Source organism: Dasypus novemcinctus, chromosome X (assembly GCF_030445035.2).
Source record: "Dasypus novemcinctus isolate mDasNov1 chromosome X, mDasNov1.1.hap2, whole genome shotgun sequence".
Taxonomy (NCBI): Eukaryota; Metazoa; Chordata; class Mammalia; order Cingulata; family Dasypodidae; genus Dasypus; species Dasypus novemcinctus.
This window is the reverse complement of record NC_080704.1, coordinates 148786889-148804994: the sequence shown is the minus strand read 5'-3', so window position 1 is coordinate 148804994 and position 18106 is coordinate 148786889.

Here is an 18106-nt window from a genome sequence, read left to right as displayed (position 1 = left end):
AATAAATCCTCCCCCAAAAATAACATAAAAAATAATAAAAAATCCCAAAATTCCACCAATCAAGAGAGAGAGAGAGAGAAGCCTTTGAGAGATGAGTCAGCCTGGATGCTTACAATTCCGAAGGAAATCAAAGGTCTTAGAATAAACCGTTTGTCATTGCCTCCTGCTCAAAGATACAGGACTAAACTTAAGAGAAATCATATTTTGCAGTTCTGCCAGCAAAATTGGCACTGTCTTGCTTGCCTTCAACTCCGTCAAGGCACCAGTAGGATACAAGACAGAAGCAGAGTAAGGAGGGCCAATATGCCCAAACAAGAACCAGATGGGCGGGGCTATGGGGGGTGGGTAAGCAGGCTTCAACACTGTGAGAGGCACATAGCAGGCACTTGAGATTTGAATACTTGTCCTCCTCGAGCCTGAGTTTACATATACTGAATACAAAAGGAGACCCCATACAGAGAACTAGCTGCGAAGATACCTACCTAGCTCCCAAATGTCTACCCCTTCCCACTTCAGAAGGCCATGTCACTGGCCTGAAGTAACCATAAAATTTTAAAAATCCTAACAAAGGAATGTGAAAGAAAGTCAGCTCAGGTTTGGCTGAGAATTTAAGACATTTACAAAAGAAATATCCTTGGACAAACATCTGTAGTGGGCACTGGCATTAGGGCCAAATAGAACTGAGTTCGAAGTCACGCTTTACAATTTCTTAACTTTGTTACCTTAGGAAAATCAGCGAAATTCTCTGAGCCTCAGTGGCCTGCTCTATAAAATGGTTAATGACACAGTACCCCTTTCAGTGATAGTGTGAGAATTAAATGAAATCATGTATTGTGGTAACTAGCATTGGCTTTTAATAAACATCTTGATATTGAAGGTTCTTTGAGAAGGGCCTGTGTTTTGGAGAAAACATTAGGCTTTGAAAGTAATTACATAAAATTAGAATTTCTATCAATGTAACAAATGATCTACTCTGTTCAATATCTCTACTAAATTTGAATTAAATTAAAATAGGTAAAGAGATCTTGGGAGACTGTTGGAAGTAGATATTTCTTCTTCAATATCCAATGTGATCAGGATCAAGAATAAAGAAAGTTGTCTTATAAAATTTAGAAGAACTAACTACATGGGCCAAATTTTCAAGTGTTGTTATTTGGATTATTAAAATACCTATCTGCCCCAAATTTATTTCTCTTTCACACCATCAAATTTTACATTGTCACTAACAACAACAACAAAAAAAGATTTCATTTGAATCAGTAAATAGTATAGAAGAATAGGAGATAACCAAGAGAGAGAATCTGAAAAAAGCACGAAAGGACACCCAAATCACATTTCAAGCAATACAAGAAAGGGAAACATACTTGTGTGGCATCAAGTCCATTTCTCACGTCCTCCTGAAACGTATGGCACAGATGGAGAAAAAAATTAACGTCAAAAAGGTCACTTGCTTCGACATTGTGAGGACAGAAATACTTTCAGCTAGGCATACATCCACAGCCTTCACAATTTGAAGGACTAATTTACTCCATTGCTCTCATTGAAAGTTAGAAATGGTGCAGTGCTAGCTAATAAACACCTACTGAAAAAAAAGCAGGGACTGTACTCATGGCATTGTAAATTAGGCACTTTATGGCACCATCAGAATTTTGCTCCAAAGTTATGAGAGCTCCTCAGAGGTTGAGAAATTGAGAGTGGACAGGGCTGGGTGCCCAGAAGGTACTACATCTCCGTTATTCAAATGTCTACAGGCACTGACAATGGACAACGATATCCCCAGTAATATATCACCATGACATGGGAAAGAGCAACGAGTCTCTAGATGAAAACATTTGGGCACCAATTTGGTCTGCCGGCACATTACCTCATCCATCCCTGAGCATTAATGAGTTAGCCTTCAAGTTGTTATCCTATAACCTCCATTTCAGCAAAGGCTGCAGATGCTGTTGGTGAACAAAATGCCTCATTTTATCCTATGCATTGGTTAGGCCCCAAGATAATTAAATTTGGGAACAGCATTCTTTCATTCATGGAGTCAGCCTATTATGCCATAGCAGAAGCTCATAAGTTGCTAGCAATACTGCTAAAATATATCGCGAAAAGCTCTGTCTTCACAAAAGAATGTTTAATGAACTGTTTAGGATGATTCACAGATAGAAGGAACTTTAGATATCAGGTAGTTCAAAACCTCCATTCTACAGTTCAGAAAACTGAGGCTCAGAGAGGGACAGGAATTTATCCAGTCACACAGCAATTTGACAGCAGAGCCTAAACAAAAACACAATTATCCTGTCTCACAGCTATTTTCACTGAACCATCACCTTTGTTCATAATAGCTGCATAATTCTGCATTGCTAAATAATGAAATCAAAAGAATGCACACATAATCAAAGCCCTAGTCAATAAGTCAGAGCAGGTCAGATCCAAAGGCAGACCATGGAATGCCCTTTTTAAATTTATTGACTGAAGAAACAACTCAAGCTCAGGATAATGGAAGGCAATCTTTATACTATAAACTTTCCAAAGAATAGTGTTAAACAAAGTGGTGTGACATCAGGCAAAGCAAGATATAGATATTCTCTCTATTATCTGCAGTATGTGTCAAGGTGCATATAGGTTGCTATGTCTATTAAGTTGCAATGGAAAAGTGAAAATTAAGATTTTCCATTAATAGGAAGTAAACTATTTTTAAATGCCTAATTTGTCTTGTGCTTTTCATTTTCTTAACAGCTTTCCATATTTCCATTATCTCCAGTCCTTAGCACACAGTAGGTGTTCAGTAAGTGTTCATTGGGTGAATCATCGGATTATAAAATATGAGGGGTTTGCAAGAACGTAAAGATCTTGTAATTAAAACAACTTTTCATGATTTATGAATAAATGAATCATGACACTTTATTCTCACAACAACTCCTGGGAAGGAAGTAGATTGGGGTTTATTTTTTTCCCATTATACAGCTAACAATAACCTAAGGCTCCGGAGAGGTTGTGACTTACCCAAAGTTGCACAGAAATGCCGTGGAGGCCTCTGGAACCCAGGTATCTTGATCTATTCCCAGTCTAGACATTGTCCTTTCCACCACACAAGGGTATTTCTTGGTATTCATCACCAATATCTGCTACCTGCAACTGGGAAGATCTAGGTAAAGACTAACACCTTTCCTGAGGATGTGGCTGGTTTTGAGGTTTTATTTACACACGTCATTCTGTTGCTTTCCTTTAGAAATAATAAAATACATATATGTTTGATAGATTATGATGAAACGTAGAGGAGAGGAGTGGATAGAGGAGGCCACTAAAAGCCATACACACACACACACACACACGCACACACCTCTCACTAAATCTCTCACCCCATCCTAACCCTAACCTGACAGCATGGTATCCTGGAAAGCTCCTGAGATGTGCACTGGAACTTGTAAATTGGAATAAACTACCTCACTTCCCTGAGCTTCAGCTTCCTCACCTTACAAAATGAAAATCATGGTACCTATTAGGTGTGACCGTGGTGAGCATTAAATAAAAGACAGGGGGGGTGGAAATGCATCCTCCACAGGGTAAAGTCTTATACCTTAGGGGGGAATTGTCCCCAAAATACCTGGGAGCTAAATTTGAGAGGAAGACAAGGCAGAAGTCTTGAATGAATGAGGCATAGTGCCCTTACTGAAGAAGACCCCTGCTCCATCCTTTGAAGGCAAAAATGGGTACTAGCCCATCATCAGAAGGAAGTACACAGTCACAGAAGATGAGATGAACTGTTTCTTTACTTGAATCTTTCATGATCAGAGAGGCAAGGCAGTTAACTTCAGGGTGTAGGGGATTAGTCTAGGCAGTGAAATGTAGGAAAAAAAGTTAACTGACCCACAAAAGGGATTTAGTCTCTACCTTTGACTTCATCAGCACAGTGTGCAAGGCATCCATGCCAGGAATGGAAGAGGTAAGGGGGCAACCATCTGGAGTGGAAAGCCCCAGCTCCTATTCCTAGGATCTTGAAGCTTAGTTGGAAGTCACATAAATGTCAAAAGCCTGAAGGACTATCAAGGAAGTTACATGGATTTAACATCATCCTTCCCTACACTGATTCAAATATATTTCCTCTCATTTGATCCTTTAAGGAATATTAAGAATTCACCATTTTTCCAGGCCCACCAACACTGGGCGGACCCTTCCCCAGTTGTAAATTTCTAACATGCAAGCAGTAAATTCTGATTCATTTTTCCAGTCTTCTCAACTTCCCTGCACTTCCCCAAATATCACCACAAAGCTTCCCTCTTAGAGACACACTCCCTTACAGGCAGACACACACATACATTCCCTCTCACAGTCATTCAATGACAAATGCAGCATCCTCACACCTTTCACATATGCATTTTCATGCACACACACACAAACACACACACTGTGAGAATACACCTCTCCAGGGTGTATTCTGAAAGCACTGCACTGAAAGTACACTGAAAGCACTACAAGAAAAGGAGGGACAAAGGGAAATGAGTCTCTGAATTCAAGGAAGGGTAATCAAGGATTTGCCCTATTCAGAACTCAGCTTTGGCAGAGTGGGCAGGAGACAGAGCACTCCCCTAAACCGTCTAAAGAGAACCCTAGTAAAGGAAACCTTGAGAATAAAGAAGGTCTCAGAATCTGTGCCAAGAGCTTCCTCTCCCACACCTTTGCCCGCCTTGCCCTTCTCTTCCCCAACAAATATCCAATTTTCCTTCAGTATTCTTTTTCAAAATCACATCTGAGTGGCTGTCATACGGAATTGGGATTAGAGGAGATGTTTTTTGTCTTCTAGTTTTCCGTAGTTTTCAGGGCAAGAGTGGTATTTTAAAATCGATTTTTAAAATATCAATCTAACTACCTATCCTTTCCCCTCCAAAACTAGACCATTGTATTAGCGATGATATATTGTGGAAAGCCCTGAAACAGGAATCAGGATTCCCGCTCAGTTACAAAGCAGCTGGGTGGCCTTGGGCAAGTCGGTGAGCGCTTCCAAACCCAAAACACAACCATCGTAATAGTATTATTATTCTTTTTATCTAAAAGCATTCTAAAGACACAGCCTGTAAATCTGCAGAGTCCTTGATTCTTCTATGGAACCTGGCCTACCCTAGGGTGCATCACCCCTGTCGGATGCTAGAGTTAGAGCGTCCCCGCCCCCTCCTCTGGCCAGCGGCGCCTGAGTGCCGGGATCTGAGTGGGATATTCTTCCCGTTTCTACCTGAAGCCCCGCCCCACCGCATCCCCTTGGTCCAGAGCCAGGGATAGGGGTGGGGAGAGCTCAGCGAGCGCTGTGCCCTCTGCCCCACAGGTTTCGCCCTGGTGTCCTAGGCCTCTGGCTGCCACTATGATGTAGAGCTCCGCCTTCCGGCTGGGTTGCGTTGCCCTCGCCCCGCCTCTCTGTGGCCACCAAAAGCGCAGAATCTGCGAAGTTAAAGCCCGCGGCGCGCAAAACCCACTCTCCGCTTTCTGCCCCTGCCGAGAATTCGAAAAATGAAATCTTTCTTGTGCGTTCAAGGTTTGAGCCCCCGACCACGAAAGCCTGGGCAACTTGTACCCCATTCTCAGTCTTCCTTCCCCTCCCTCACGTCTGGCCCTCCACTTTGAGTGCCCTCACCTCCCTCTCTCGTCCCTCAGGGGGCTGCACTCAAGTTCCTGGAGCCCTGCCCCTGCACTACCTCTTGGCGACTCTCCTGGTCCGGCCAGGGAATAAATGGCTGTGTTCTGTCCGGCGACACGGCTGCTGCCCGTCCAGGGACAAGCTGCAGGAACTGCGAGCGCTCAGCTCTGCCGCTCAGACTCCTGTAGTCGCTGTGAAGTCCTCCGCAGTGGGGAAGTGGCTGATTCACAGCAATTTCCACACAGCAGCCAGCTCAGTGCCTTACGCAAACCTGTTTGCCGAATTCCCTGGACTACTCCCACTGTTTCTCATTGTACCCCACAATCTCCTCTTTTCCTTTTTTCCCCTTATTCAAAGTCAATCTTTTCTTCAAGCTTCAGCCCCAGATCTTCTATCTGAGTCGTGGAATCTTCCCTTCCCTGGCCGTGCCACACAATTTGACATTGCTAGGCACTCTCAGGTCTTAGTGAGTATATTAGTAAGGAAAGCAGAAGTGAAGATTCAGATGATCAAAAAGCTTAATCAAGGACCCAAAACTAATCAGTGGCAGAGCCAAGATGAATGCCCAGAATACTGCTGGATTCCAACTCAGCACAGTGTTTGCAACACCACATTGCTTTCCTTCTGCCCTGACTTGTATGGCATCAGGTGCAGGGGACATCCTTTGTTGGCCCTTTGCTCACACGGACTGTACACAGCAAAAGCACCCCCCACACACACACACACACACACACTCATCTTCTTGCCTTTTTCTGCTCCTTGTTTCATATTCTGGGCCTCTGAACTCCCACATTCAGAGATGAAAAGGTCATCTTGTTTAAAGTTTAATGAGTAGCAAGAGATAACAGAAGCTGACTTCAGAAAGTCCCCCACCCACCTGGATGAGAATGATCTCAGTATCCCCCTCACACACTGCTGCAGCTTCTGTTGCTACTACTACTTCTACAATCTTCCTTTCTTTTTCTTTCTTCTTTGCACACCTTGAGAAAGTCAGAAGACTGTCCACACTTACCCAAATCATCTAACCTTCTAAAACCTCTTCCAAAAATGCCCTCTTCTAATCTGCAGCCCATCAAACATATCAATCACTTTTTAACCAGGAAAAAATATACTATTTATCAGAGCCAGATATTCTCTTCTGATGTTATGAGGGCAATATTGGGTTATAAACACAAGATCTCAAGTGGGAGGGGGATTTCAATTACATAATTACACTCCCACCTAATTGAATTTTCTCCTCTCTTGGACAACATAAATGGGCAAGGGGAGAATGTTGTTGACACAGAGGCACAGGAATGGACAAGAACTAGGAGAAGGGAGCCAAGCATGTCAGATACTATAGATGAGCCTGGCAAGAGGGAAGAAGAAGGAAGCAGAGCCTAGGCAAAAGAGACAGGAGGAAGGTGAGGAGAAAGGATAGTGTATAGACTATGGGATATAATAGCTTTGGCTCCAGGCACATGGGAATATTGTGACAGCCCAGGAAGATATGGACCTACTCTCCAGAGACTCAAGTATGTGGCTCTCAGAGTTGGAAATGAGATCCAAATGTCCAGTGCCTAGTTTATCCTATCTCCTAGCAAGGAGAGAAAGCTTCTGGCTCTGGTAGCAGCATTGGCTGGCGGTGTTCTCTCTGCTTTAAGCTTAAGTACCACTTCACCACCACCACCACTGTCCCTTCTCTCCCTCCTCCTGTCTTGCCACCCCCCTCCCCCACAGGACTGGAATAAATATTACCCAACACAGAAGTGTCATTTGAATCCTCAGGACCATTTTGTCCTTCCATTGAAGGAGAAGCTCTCTCCCTTTCCTCCTGTTCAAAAAGGGGTGGGTGCTGCCCATTTATACATTCTAGAGGATCAGATCTAGAGAGCAGGAGAAAGGGAAGGAATGGAAGTTTGAGGCTGGTTCAATTTGTCCCTGGCATTCTCTCCCTCATGCTGGTATTTTGTGCAGCCCCTCCTTCTGGCCATGGCAGCTATGTTCCCCTTCCTCACCGCAGCATCTTCCAGGGAGGCTCCCCTTTGTGATAAGGGGCTGAGCTGATATGTGGGTGCATCTTTCTGGGGATGCTTGCTTTTTAACATGGACTTTAGGCTTACATGCTAAGGAAGAATTTGAACTGGTGATGGGGGGGGAGCGAGGTGTCATATGAGATGAAAGGTGAAGTTCACCCAGGTAACAATAGCCAGTTGCCCTGCCTGGGGAGTAACCACTTATCTGGAGATTAGTGTTGGGATCAACCAGAAGATGTGGTTTGAACCTGAGTACACAGGGAATCAATTTAGGCAGAGGACTGGCAGGTTACTGGCTTGGAATATAATAATTGCCTTGGTAACATAAATATACAAAGACCACATAATGCATTAGATATAAGTTAGGTAGATAATCATTAAATATCACTCAAACTTAGTTTTCTAAATTTCAGAATAAGGGAATAAATGCTGAGCCCACTGATGGGAGGATTGTGAGCAACTATGTAGTTATAGTACTTGGCACAAGGTCTGACACAGACCCCCTGGCCTCCTTAATTTCTGGACTTGGAGAGAAGAGAGGTTGCAATCTGCAACCAAAAGCCAGAGAGGAAAGGCTGCAGGCCACCTTGCCTCTCGACCCAGCCCTCATTCTTAATTATCTCCATTCAAGTTCACCACACTTTGTTTTCATCTTTGCATATTATTATATTGAATCAGCACCACAGTCTTATTGCTCCTGAAGCCCAGAGAGAGAAAAATGCTTGTCCATGGTCATGCAGTAAGTGGCAGAGGCAAGGTTGGAACCTAAGTCTCCCAAACCCTGCCCAGGAGACAAGCTTTTTTACTTCCTCCTCTATGAAGCCTTCCAGGGCTGTCCTCAGGGACTTGGTGAAGCTGGACTTGGGGAGGGAGGTTTAGAAGTTGATTCTATTCATATAAATAGAGCTACTCCCTTACTCTCACTTACTCCCTTACTCAGTCCCTCAGAGACTCAGGCTCCTACCTCATCCCCCTTCTCATAATCACTCAGGTAATCTCCCCATGCCTGATGATGATTCTGATGCCAAGCTCTGAGGTGGTGATTCACCCTCTAGCCAGCCAGGGGCTCTGCCCTCCAGGAAAGAGGCTTTCTACTTAATTGACTGCAGAAGCCTCAGCCACAGTGAGACAACACCCTTCTAGGCAAGCTTGGAGCTGGAGGGCTTTGGGGAGGAATGAAATAGCCCCTTATCCAAAACCTCTGCCCTCCACCCTCACAGTGCCTTGGGTGCCACTACCAGAATCCTCTCTCTAGGTTCCTTGTGCCAACTCCTTAAGAACCCTTGACTTCCAATATCTCCAAGGGATTTCATACAGGGCATCCGTTTGCAGTATGTTCAGAGCCTATGCTGTGTGCTGAAAAATGCAGGGAGATGAGTTAGGAAATCCCTGAAGTTAGAGAAGGAGGTGATAGGAAAAAAGGGCCTCACACAAACCCGTAGAACTGCAGGTTGTAACCTGGAATTTCTTTTGGCCAGTAGCATAGCTAAGATCATTGATACAAGCATTTCTCTTAAACACAGCCCATTACCTGAGAAACTGAATGTCAACTGAACCCTTGCCCATCCTCTGCCTTTCTGTCTGGTTTGGGGGCATCAGATGGTGGCCAAGTTCCCAACACAGTCCCCTTGCCCAATCTCCCAAATCTGTATCACTTCAATGAGAGCAGAAGGGGTGGGATAGCGGAAAGCGAGAAGGAAGAATAGAAAGGAGGGGACACATTCACAGTCTTAACTGGGATAAACACCTTACATATGTCACCTTCTTTAAGCCTCACATCTACCCACACCCTAAGCCACTGACTTGCCAGTGTAGTCAGATATGGGATGGCAGATCTGGGATTCGAATCTGTATGGACTCCGAAACCTGAGTACTTTCCACAGCACTTTATACAATGGGCCGCAGGGGTCCCCTCCCCTTCCTTCACAGACCTTTTTCCCCCGCTGTCCATTTCCGCAGAAAGGACGCAAGGGGAAGACAGTAGCCAGATGGTAACCTGGTCGCGAAGCATTCTCTGAGTGACCCATGTATCTTGCCAAGGTAGGAGGGTACTTCACACTCTTTTTCCCCGCAGGGGCGCGACAGAGCGGAGGCTACGCTGAGAGGAGTGCAAAGCACCTTCAGCAACTCTACCGCCCCTTGCTGTTCCTGAGTTGCGGGAGGAGGCTCCTATTCTCAGGAGGGTCTCTGCGTGCCAAGAAAAAAGCTCACCGACTGCCCAAGAGCTGATGCAGGCGGTGGGCTGCAGAGAGCCCTGCCATATTTGGTGGGGTAAGCAGTAGGGAGGGACACTTACAGCGCCCTACTACATGTCCTGTGCTGGGTCAACAATTTCTAAAAGCCATGTCCTTTTCCGTAGAAAATTAGTGACTTCGCAAAACAGCTAGCTCTTCATCAGGAGAAGTCTTCAAGCCAGATTAGAACTGATTTCGCGAAAAAGCTTCTGTGAAGTTCTCAACTCCCTATTTCTTAAAACAAAAAGTCCTTCGCCCACGCTAGGGCAGAGGACAAGGCGAGGAAGGGACCCGGGAGAGTGTGCAGGAGGGAGGAGTCTCTGTTGGGGTCAGCCCTGCGCTGAATCAGGGTTCCCGCGGAACGCTTGTGCCCGCCGCCCGCCCGCCGATTCCACCGACCTTCCCGTTTTTCCTTGATTTCCGACTGCACCTCGCCTAAACCTAACTTACTCACTCCCTTTGCTTCGTAGTGGGGAACAGGCGCGTTAAAGGAAAACGGGAAAAAAAGCTTTAGTGCCCGCAATAGCTCTGTCAGGGTCCGCCAAGCTTCCAGGTCCCCCTCGCCCGGACCCCATCCTCCTCCTCCCCTCGCCCCCTTCTCTTCCGCAGGGAGGGAAGGAGGGGGCGGGCTGCGTGTGTATGTATGTATGCATGTACGCGTGTGTGTGCGCGCGGGTGCAGTACGACTATGTATGTTCAGTGTGTGGCCGGGTGAGGGGTGTGTGTGCGCGGTGTGCTTGGTGTGGTGTGCATTTGGTTTGCCCTTGTCATGGACTTTGTGTTTGTGTACACGTTTGTGGGTAACACGTGTTTCTGCCCGAGTGTGGTGTGACTATGTGGACGCCGTCTAGACATGGATGTATTCGATCTATGTTTCTGCCGGGTTTGTATATGCTCTCTGTTGAATGTGTGTATGTGTGCAGTGTATGTATACACGTGTAACCTGTGGAAGCTTGTGTATTTATGTTTTTGGTGTGTGTTTACACTTAGATGTTGAGTGTCAATGTGGTTTATACGTGGTGTTTGTCATGGTGTGTATTGTGTGCGTTCGAGGGCTAGGTGCCTCTTTATATGAGTCTGCTTAAGGTGTATATGTTTAAAGGTTTATGTTTGTGAGGCTGAGGCGAGTGTATCTTTGGGTGTGGCGTATTTGTGTGTGGTGCAAATGCCCATGGCAGTGTATGTGCTCGGTTGGAGAGCTAGAGATTGTATGTTTCTTGGAGGGGGAATCGACCCATGAATATATGGGTGTGGTGTGTGTGAGCACCGAGCTGTCGAAAAGAACCCAAATGTGTGAGTGATGTGTTGTTGGAGCGGAAGGGGGCGTTGCGCCAGGACTGGGTCCAGGAAAGAGTTAAAGGCCGGCGACACCAGGCAGTGGCACCTGCTACTGACTTGACCTCCCTGTCCTGTCCTCCCACCACTGCTGAATGCACAAGGCCTGCTGGGGTAGGGTGTAAGCTTACCTGCTGCTGAGGGCAAAGAAGAAGAGGGCATCGCACGTGATTGGCCAGGTAGGGCTCCGTAGAGCGCGGTGCGGGGACTGGTGGGAGTAATCTGGAAAGATTCTTGATCAGTGAAGAACATCCCCCTAGGAGATCCCAGGTGGTATTCAGCTGAACCCACCTATTTGCAGGTTTCTCCCCCCACCCCTAAGGGCCTGTTTCACACTTCTTGGGCTTTGCATGGGCAGATGCTGCTCCCTTGAAAGCCCTTTCTTCCTGGGCCTCTTGACAAACTCCTACCTGGTTTTTAAGATCTAACTCAAGAAGCAGGGAAATTTCTCTGCTTTTCTTTCAAACTCCACCACCACCACCAGTTGAGGGCTCCCTCCTTCGGTTTACCACAGTTAAACTCTTCATATTTCTCATGACATGGTCATACATAACTGCAGTTATTTATCTGTCTCTCATTTTAAACTCAGAGGGTTTCTCTCCAGTGTTTAGTACCTGGTAAGAATAATAATAGTAATCATAATAATAATGCTACCATTTACAAGCACTTACTGTGGAACAGGCACTGTGCAATGCACATGCCTTATCTCCTTGGGTCCTCACGATGACTGTGTAGTAGATATAGCTATGATTATTGCTATTTTACACAGTGTACACCAGGTTGAGTAGTTAAATAACTTCCTCCAAGGACACATAATCAGTAGGAGGTAGAGCTGGCATTTGATCTCAGGTCTGTCATGCTCCCTAAACCTTTCTTCTATATCAGGCAGCCTAACTAAGAGTCCCATGGTTCCTTCTAATTCAGGTATAAATATGGAAGTCTCTATCAAACAGTGTCATTTCCCAACAAATCTTTCTTTTGAGTTTACCAACTGCACCAAAAATGCTTGACATAATTACTTTTTTTGTCTCCCAGATAGCTGATACCTTCTCTCTCTAATTACCTGCTTTGTTGACACCTCAAAACCTTTAATTACTCTAGGCACATTAAGCTCCGCACCTCACCGGTTCCAGTTCTGGGAGCTCTCCTCAGGCTGGTGCTGAAAGAAAGAGCTGAGAATGAGCATTTTCTAGCTAGTTAGGCGAATTAGGTATGGAGGGGAATGGGAAGCGAAGGGTCTGAATGGGGTTAGGTAGTGATTTCACAGCTCCCCAAACCCATTTTCACAGCACCACTACCAGAATTTGGTATGCAGTGAATTTCAAGCAAGCCAACCTTCTTCCTATCAAACTGCACATAATAGAACAAGCAGAGCCCCCTCCCCGAGAAAGGATTCCTGGATGGACCTCATATTGTATTATTCATAATTAGGGGAGTTGTACTTGCCTAATGGGCTCGTGCTGGCCTAATGCCTTCTAAGCAGCCTGATCTGAGAAATCCTAATTAAAACAATACATCGCATTTTTGAGAACACGTTTATTGGGAGTGGAGGTGCTTTCGGCCCAGTCACAGCTAAAAGGCAGCTAAAAGTACTGGCTCCCAGCTCAACCTCCAGGAAATCAGCCTAGACTACTGCAAAGAGGTCAAGGGGTGAATAGAGAAGGACAATTCAATGGCAGTGAGTCACTTTGCCACTTTTCAGGGGGGTCGGTGAGAAGCACGATTTAAATTGTCACTGTTATTATTGTGCCCTTTCAACTAGAACAAATGAGCCTGGTATGCAGACAGGAAGTAGCTGAAACATCCATAAAACTTCCTCCTAGCTGGGCCTGTGTCAGCACCTCATCTTTGATGCGCAGGAAAAGAATTGCTAAAGTATTATGTAGCCAGAAATCTCCTTTTGGGAAAACAAGGCCTGGTGAGGCCAATGTAAGACATACCTGAAGCCTTTTGACTAGATTACACTTAAGTCTGCCCAAGGAGCTCACACAAACTTTGGGATGTCCTGGCATCTGGTGTCAGCCACTCGCCTTTCCTGCTGCTAAGGGGTTAGTCTGACACCTCCTTACTTTCCTGTGCATATACCGGCTTTAAGCTCAGTTTCTCACAGACAACTTTCCTCCTTCAAAACCTCTCTCTCTGCCTCCTCCCACCCCCCACAACTGGATCACATGTCTAAATGCTGTTGTGTAAGCCCCTCCTAGATTCATGAAGACTGGTTCATTTGAGCTAAATGCTCCTACCAGTGGGATGGGGTGCAACTTCAACTTTGAGGAAGCCAAATGTTCCAGAGATGTGACTCCAAAGGCTATTTGCATAATGGAAGGTTACTTCCTCTTTACTCCCCCTCAGACCCCTTACAAATAGTGGGATGGGAGGGGCTACCAGAACCCCTATCAAAACTGCCACTGCCATGGGACACACACACACCTTCCTTGGAGCTTAAATTCCCCACCAGAATTTTCTCTCTTTGGGGTTCAGGAAGTATGTATCCATAATATGAGGAATATATGGGGAAATGTAAAGGTGGAAAAATGCTTTAATAACCCCCATTATTGCCCAGTGTAAACAGATTTTCTCGCTTTTCCCTAAAGAACAAGAATCTGTAGGAGTTGGACACTGAAATTTAAACTTTCTTGAGCAGGGAGATCCTGGTTTCCCTAAAAGAGTAAAAAAGTTAAAAGATCAGGGACTTGTCTTTTCCATGGGGTTGGAGAAAGATGGCGGGCTTTGGACTGAGACAGATTTGAGTTGGTATCCCTGTTCCATCACATTTTTGCTATATAATCTTGGTAAGGTTAATTCACCTCTCTGAACCTCAGTTTCCTCTTCTGCAAAACGGAGTTGTTAGCTGCCTAAGTATTGCTCAGATGACTGAAGGATATAAAACATAGAAAGCACCAGCCAAATTCCCAAGAAATATAGGAAATGTTCAATAAATAGTTAATTCTCTCCCATGGCTTGATTTCTTGTTCTCAGATAGCATGTAGCCCCAGAATGTTTCAGCCAGGGTGTTCAAGGAGTGGAGCTTACTAACTGAGTTGCCAATTTTCCTCATTACTGCTTAGTCTGACACTTTCCAAAGAGTCCCTCTTCTTTTAGGATGATGTTTTTATCAGCCTAATGGAACCCCAGGAGAACCGGACCCTAAGTCAAATTCTCCCTCTGAAGTTTCCCCTGGCAGTGTTAATAAAGGTTTTAAATGTAATACTCCACACAGAAGAGTCTCAAACTTCCTGCTCAGTGTCCATACTGCCCTCTTCAACCATGGACTGAGCCCCCAATCCAGGCTACAGACCCAGCCTTGACCCTGTCTCCTTAATAGGTGCTATTGTGCTCAAGAGAATAAGAACATGAGTATTTCTTGGCTAGGCCTACCCTATTACTCCTGGGTTTTCTCACTTCTACTCTAGAAATTAAGAAGAGTTCCAAAGGCACCCTATTATTTCTAGCAGTTATCACGTTTGAGGGGGTAGATGGGATGATACAGAGAGAGATGTTGGTTCTCCAAGTTATATTCTGGAGCAAGTAAAATACACTTCAGATTAGCTCTTATTTGTATGTTCCCAGATGAAGGAAAGCAAAAGGTACCCTTTGAAAAAATAAAGTAGAAGAGCCCCACCTGAGCCCCTTCCTCCCTGATGCTGTTGCCTCCCTCTAGAGACAAAAGCAAGTTATACAAGCTATATCTGCATTTAAGCAGGGATGGGCAGGGTGCAGGGTAAAGAAGCTACAAGGTAAAGTGTTAACATTCATGCAGAAAAAGCTCTGGCAGCCCAGCCATCATGTGTTCCCAGTCTCTGGGAGATGCCTTCAACTCTTCCCTCTTCACTCCTCATATTCATCCTAAATGCTACTTCACTGACCCTAGACGCCTCCTTGCAAGATAATATATCAGTAAGTTCCTTTTAGGACTTTGGAATTTAGTAGAATTTCTCCATTTCTTACCCATGTCTACTTCTGAGGGGGTCCTGCAGTTTTTGCTTTGAGGAGAAAATGGGAGGGCTATCAATCAATCGTTAGCCATATCAAGAAGATAATAGTTAGAAGAGGGGCTTATGGTAGGGCCATGCCACTTTATAAACTCCCTTGAGAGCAGTGACCTACCAGGTTCTGGATATTAGATGCTCATACCAAAGAAGCCACGTGGTTTCTCAAGAGGTGTATCTGAGAGGTGACAGTCACTGCCAAGATTCATCGAATATGCTATCTACCCACTTCTGCTAATACATTTGAGAACAAATGATACTGCCAGGAAACAGAAATCGTTTCCTAGTGACTCAGAGCCGCAGCCATGAGGACACAGGTGATGTTTTCATTTCATCTTCCAGTTGAAATGTGCACCTTTCCATAGAAAGGAATCTGAAGATAATCAATTCAAGTCAAAGACCAGAATTTGAGCTGTGGACACAGATCATCACCAGCATCAGATTGATCACCTAGTAAATTCTGCTGTTTGTTAGCATAATGTTAGCAGATTTGCAAATATTACCACTTTTAATCTCATTCAGGCTTTGAAATCAGACTAAGGAGTTTGCAATCCTTGCTTGACCACTGTGAGGGAACAAGTTACTGAACTTTTTTGAACTTTTGTCTTTAAAATAGAGATAATACTATTTACCTCAGAGAGTTGTTATGGATGTTAAATTAAATGGTTTTTGTAAAGCGACTGGCACAAAATAGATTCAGAAAATGTTTGGAGAAGGCATAAAACACATCTTTTGGGACCTGAGCCATGGAAGGCATTTAATAAATTACATCTAGAGTAATAATAATAATGATAACAAAAATTATTACTTATAACTAGGATTATTTAAGTATAACCTGGAAATGTAGATATTATTAATATATTATTTATAACCTGGAAATGTAGGTAAGTATTATATTCTTTTCAGAGAGGTTAAGTAACTTTCTTATAATGATACTATAAATGCAGGCCTGGAATTCAAACCAGGTCTGCCTGGTTCCAAAGACTACCTTCCACCCACCCAGTGATAGAAAGCATTCCGTAATAATTGGGAAGATCACATTTGACTGATTTGATCTAGTCATTTCATTTAAACTAAAATTTGAAGGGAAAAAAACTTAGATCAGACTGTCTATGTGCACAACTGTAGATCTTTGTATAGATTATTTGCATTTTATGTGCCCCCAATTAGCCTATTTTAACCTTTTTAAAATTACAAGCATTATTTAAGAACAAACTTTATGGAGATTTTCAAAAACAGAGAAAAGAAAAAAATAACCATTATCCCATCACCTTAATACAAACTCTAGCTTTACTTTTTTGCTGAATTTTCTTCCAGTCTCGAAAATGCACATTTGACATAGTTAAAATCATACAGTTTTCCATGTTGCTACATATTCTACATAAACACCATTTTTCTGGTTGTATATTACTTCTGTATGGTTATATACTAGTTTATTTAACCATGCCACTTTTGTTGGACTTTTAAATGTCTTAGTAGATAATTGTGAACAAAAGGAATGCTGTTGCTTTCACCATTGCCATAACAACCCTAAAGAAACTGGTGTCCTGTTTTATCAAAGTCAAATATGCTTTCTGTCATTTTATACTTAAATTTGTTGGATATCAGATCTGTTGGAGCTTGAGGTACATTTGCAAGAATATTATATTCTGCCAGTTTTCATCACACTGACTGCATTTGATCTTCATCATGGGTAATGTGTGGGCTAACTTAGGAACATAAGCTCTAGAGTATCACATTTTTTCCTATGGAGAAATGCTGTTTATAGTACAAAAGAAGTGATCTACAAAGGAACTTTGAGAAGTCCAGTCATTGGTAAATAGAAGCTTGTCTAATGCCCTGACCAGTAATGTGTCTCACTGGCAAGCTAGTCCCAGCTTTGGAAAATGATTCTGCTGCAGCTCAACCAGGCCTGGCCTCAGCAAATCGATTAGGGCCCAGTTCCAAGAAAAGATCAAATTTGTATGTAAAGTGGGCCCCAGGGTCCCTTCAGCTTTAGCATTTTGGCTCCTTTACAGAAGTCCAGTTGTTTGAGGCCAAATCCAATGCCAAGAGTGAACTGGGAAAAGAATTTCAAGTTGGTCAATTGTCTTGTCCCTTTCCCTGGGAAAAAAGACTTTATGGACCCCCATTCCTCCCACACTGCAATGATACCTCCCCCAAAAGGCCTGCATATGGTCACCCATTGCCACCCTGAGAAGGCTGCTCAGACATGTCAACTGTCTCCTGTGCAAAGGAGGTGAAGGAACACTTAGAATACCTCCCCTACTGTGCCCAATCAGTGACCAGCTCTCTGCTACCCAACCTTTCACTCTTGAGGATTTTTGAAAGGCATGTGAAGGGAGACACCATAAGTAATGTTATAGCCCCACAGCATACAAATAGTTACCAACAAAGCTACCTGTCATGTTGCACATCATTTCCCAGAGGGAGTGCAGTGAAGTGGGTGCTTACCTGATTAAAAAAAAAACTCTTTCCAAAGACTAATTGCCTATTTCAAAGGGATGTTGCATGACTGAAGTGAGATCATATATGAAATGGACTGAGCCTAGAGCCCAGGACTTGTGAAGTACTTCATACATATTAGCCACATTGTCATGAGTAATGCAGCTGGCGTAGGCAGTGGTGTACCACTGAGACGTGTAGAGGGCAAGTTCTCACCGGCCTGGAAATGCAGTAGCAAATATAAGTTCTTGCAGTTGAGTTCAAACACCAACTAATACAATGGAGACTAAAAAGAACTTGGGGCTACTTAAAACACACAAACAAAAAGGTCAAATAAACAAAACTTAGTAGGTTTAGATGAAAGTAATTCTAATATAAATAAACAAGTGTGATGTGTGCAAAATGTGGGGGGTAGACTTGCGTGTGATACACACATGTATGATATGCATATATATGTGTATGTGTGTA